We start from the raw sequence: 5,000 nt of genomic DNA, 5'->3' as shown, positions 1-5,000 counted from the left end.
GAGAGAGAGAGAGAGAGAGAGAGAGAGAGAGAGAGAGAGAGAGAGAGAGAGAGAGAGAGAGAGAGAGAGAGAGAGAGAGAGAGAGAGAGAGAGAGAGAGAGAGAGAGAGAGAGAGAGAGAGAGAGAGAGAGAGAGAGAGAGAGAGAGAGAGAGAGAGAGAGAGAGAGAGAGAGAGAGAGAGAGAGAGAGAGAGAGAGAGAGAGAGAGAGAGAGAGAGAGAGAGAGAGAGAGAGAGAGAGAGAGAGAGAGAGAGAGAGAGAGAGAGAGAGAGAATGGACAACGCATGGACAGCTGGCAAAAGTAGTTTGCCTCAATTGCCATAATATTTAAAAATAAATTAAATAAGACCCTAAGACTATTATCTACAATAGATTCGTGGAATTTCGCGCAAACACATCAGTTGAATGAACTGAAGTTTATGCACTTCCATTATACGTAAAACCCGTATAAATACTCCTACATTTCAAAAGAAAACAACACTATTTATAAAGAAAATTAATCTTAATGTACATCTACGTCATAAAAAAAATACAAGTCACACGGCACATTCTGTATCAGCTTTCTCATTAATGAATAAGACAAGTCGATACTCAGAATACCTCATAAAAAAACCCTAGGAACCTTTGCTACGAGGAGAAGGCAAGTGTCTCAAACACTAATGATTTTTGCTCAAATTCGCTAATTGATTGAGTAGGAGAAATTAATTTTAATGATCACTTAATAGCTTTTCCTCCACTTCAAGGTCGTAATTAACACAGCAGAACACTTGTGATAATATTGTCAATATCATTTTATATTAATTATGATATTAACATGCAACATTCCATATTGAATGCATATATCTAATACATTTAATATATTCAATATACAGTTGTATTTGTATAAAACCAGCACGTAAGAAAGACACACACATACTTACATGTAAATATATATGTATACCTTTTATCCAACGTGAATGGCTCGCTTAGATTTTGTTTATCGTAAACAAACCCACAACTCTAATTATCTTCATTTTTTTCTCGAAACACCCGCTGTGTATTAAGGTCAGTTGTCTCGTCAATGTTCCTGAGGGCTTGTAGGATTTGGGGTTAACGAATTCATCGATCGAGTTCGATGTTATATTTTTAAGCATTTTCGAAATTAGGATATCCTCGTTTTTATGTTAAATCGGGCACATTCATCTGCGAAATGGAGATTTTACAATCTTTCCCGTAACACGCAACAGCTCAGTGCCAATGATCTCTTAATTATTCCGTACAACAACTCCCTCGATGAAAAACGCCGTGTGTTTGAAGGAGCTGGCACTGGCATCGCTTTTACTTATCCGAACACGTTACGTAATACTTTGGTTAGGCATACTGCAGCCAGCGGTGCTCTTGATACATCCCCAGGTATTTACACGATTCCTTTTAAAGACTGCCCAAAGTTTTACATAGGCGAAACCGATAGGGCTTTTGAAAAAAAAGAAAAAAAAAAATATATATAATGAGCATAGGCGTGATGTTAGATACGCCAGAGAATCTAATGTCTGTTTTTATTCACTCACGTGACGAAGGACATCAGCTGATATGGAAAGACGCCAAATTAATTCATATAAAGTCAAATTCTTATGATAGAAATTGCTTGAATTCCTGCTTATTAGAAAATTGCCCAATTTTAACTTCAGTGCTGGCCAATGGGAGTTGGGTGATCTTAGTTCACTCTTAGATAGTAAAACCTTCCCCAGACTCTTCAACCTTGACCTGATTCAGATCTTGTTCGTTATGTCTTTCGACCACTATGTAAACTTGTCAAAATTCTTTCCTTGTATCCATTTCGGTTTATTATTTGTTTGAAGAGGAACTTGCGAAGAGTTCTAAACGTTACATATATTTTCAGTTCTCATTGTGGCTGGTTTCATTTTCATGCATGTATGTATATATACATGTATATCTACACGTATACGTTAATAGATAAAGAGATGGAGATATATATATAGATAGACAGATATATATATATATATATATATATATATATATATATATATATATATATATATATATATATATATATATGTGTGTGTGTGTGTGTGTGTGTGTGTGTGTGTATGTGTGTGTGTGTGTGTGTGTGTGTGTGTGTGTGTGTGTGTGTGTGTGTATGTATGTGTGTGTGTGTGTGTGTGTGTGTGTGTGTATGTGTGTGTATGTGTGTGTGTATGCGTGTGTGTGTGTGCGTGTGTGTGTGTGTGTGTGTGTGTATGTATGTGTGTGTGTGTGTGTGTGTGTGTGTGTGTGTGTGTGTGTGTGTGTGTGTGTGTGTGTGTGCGTGTGTGTGGGTATATATATATATATTCATCTATATATATATATATATATATATATATATATATATATATATATATATATATATATATATATATATAGATGAATATATATACATACACACACACACACACACACACACACACACACACACACACACACACACACACACACACACACACACATATATATATATATATATATATGTATATATATATATATATATATATATATATATATATATATATATATATATATATATATATATACATACACATATATATGTGCATGTATATATACACACACAGACACATATATGCACACACACACACACACACATATATGCACACACACACACACACACACATATGCACACACACACACATATATGCACACACACACACATATATGCACACACACACACACACATATATATATTTATATATACACAAATGTTTTAGACATAGTAATTCATCCGTTTTATCGCTGAAAAAGAAGAAGAAGAAAAAAAAAAGATCTAAAGTCGATATGTTAATTTTCCCGAGATTTTTTTTGTTGTTTTTGTTTCAACGTTTTTTTTTTAAATGACTGTTGTACTCTTCGTATTGTCATTTATTATATATTTTTTTTATCTATTCATTTATCCTTTTTTTTTTTTGCAGCCTTAGTTTATGAGGCGTTCTGCGGCCGAGTTGGACTGACAACTATTGCACTGCTGTGGGAATAGTTTGGGAACGTTTGGGCAGAGTGCTGTAAATTGAAAAATATTTTTTCTCTTTCTGTTTATCTCCCTCTCTATGTCTCTTTCTCTCTCTTTCTCTGTCTGTGTTCCTTTCTTTCTGTCTGTTTCTCTATCTATCTATCTGTCCATCTCTCTCTCTCTCTCTCTTTCTCATTACCTAATGGATACATAAAAAAAACATTATTTCTTATAACAGAGCTGAAAAGTGTTTTTTTCTCTTTTTTACTTTTTAATGGTCTATATCTATTCATATTCAACATGTTTTATTTATAGAAAGGAAATAAGTAAATGCCCATACCATTCACACATTTACTTATTAGACATCAATGGTTACGTCTCTACACGGACTCATATTTCAATCCTTATTCTTTATTGCATTTTGTGTTGACCCTTTTAGTCTCATTTCGTCATTATCATCGTGATTATTTTTGTTGTAACTGCTCTCCAGCCTTCTTTGTCGCAAGGTCCGCCCCTCGCCTTTTATGGCACCTACTCTTCACACCTTTTTTATCGCGAGTTCTGCCTCCCCCCTCCGTCCCTCCTTCCCCTACTCCCACTCTCCATTTCACCCTCATTCCTCCCCTCCCTCCAATCCCTGCCCCCATACCTATCACCTCCCTCCCTCCCTTGCCTTCGCCTCCCCTACACCCTCTCTCCCTCCCTCCTTCCCTCCTCCCCCTCCCTCCCTCGCCCTCGCCGACGCCTCCCCTACACCCTCTCTCCCTCCCTCCTTCCCTCCCCCCTCCCTCCCTCCCTCCCTCCTTCCCTCCTCCCCTCCCTCCCTCGCCCTCGCCGACGCCTCCCCCTACACCCTCTCTCCCTCCCTCCTTCCCTCCTCCCCTCCCTCCCTCGCCCTCGCCGACGCCTCCCCCTACACCCTCTCTCCCTCCCTCCTTCCCTCCCCCCTCCCTCCCTCCCTCCCTCCTTCCCTCCTCCCCTCCTCCCTCGCCCTCGCCGACGCCTCCCCTACACCCTCTCCTCCCTCCTCCTTCCCTCCTCCCCCTCCCTCCCTCGCCCTCGCCGACGCCTCCCCTACACCCTCTCTCCCTCCCTCCTTCCCTCCCCCCCTCCCTCCCTCCTTCCCTCCTCCCCTCCCTCCCTCGCCCTCGCCGACGCCTCCCCCTACACCCTCTCTCCCTCCCTCCTTCCCTCCTCCCCCTCCCTCCCTCGCCCTCGCCGACGCCTCCCCTACACCCTCTCCCCTCCCTCCTTCCCTCCCCCTTCCCTCCCTCCCTCCCTCCTCCTCCTTCCCTCCTCCCCCTCCCTCCCTCGCCCTCGCCGACGCCTCCCTACACCCTCTCTCCCTCCCTCCTTCCCTCCTCCCCCTCCCTCCCTCGCCCTCGCTGACGCCTCCCCTACACCCTCTCTCCCTCCCTCCTTCCCTCCCTCCCCCTCCTCCCTCCTTCCCTCCCTCCCCCTCCCTCCCTCGCCCTCGCCGACGCCTCCCCTACACCCTCTCTCCCTCCCTCCTTCCCTCCCCCTCCCTCCCTCCCTCCCTCTCCTTCCCTCCTCCCTCCCTCCCCTCGCCCTCGCCGACGCCTCCCCCTACACCCTCTCTCCCTCCCTCCTTCCCTCCTCCCCCTCCCTCCCTCGCCCTCGCCGACGCCTCCCCTACACCCTCTCTCCCCTCCCTCCTTCCCTACCCCCTCCCTCCCTCCCCTCCCTCCTTCCCTCCTCCCCCTCCCTCCCTCGCCCTCGCCGACGCCTCCCCTACACCCTCTCTCCCTCCCTCCTTCCCTCCTCCCCCTCCCTCCCTCGCCTCGCCGACGCCTCCCCCTACACCCTCTCTCCCTCCCTCCTTCCCTCCCCTCCCTCCCTCCTTCCCTCCTCCCCCGGCCTCCCTCGCCCTCGCCGACGCCTCCCCTCGGCGGCGCGGGACGAGGCCGAGGTTTTAGTCTGCCTCGCGCGACCCTCCCGTCAGCACCCCGCCCGCCGCCGCCTCCCCGCCGCCGCTCGTC

The sequence above is a fragment of the Penaeus vannamei genome, chromosome 13 (assembly GCF_042767895.1).
Source record: "Penaeus vannamei isolate JL-2024 chromosome 13, ASM4276789v1, whole genome shotgun sequence".
Lineage (NCBI taxonomy): Eukaryota > Metazoa > Arthropoda > Malacostraca > Decapoda > Penaeidae > Penaeus > Penaeus vannamei.
The sequence above is the reverse complement of the archived record's forward strand: the minus strand, read 5'-3'. Positions refer to the sequence as shown.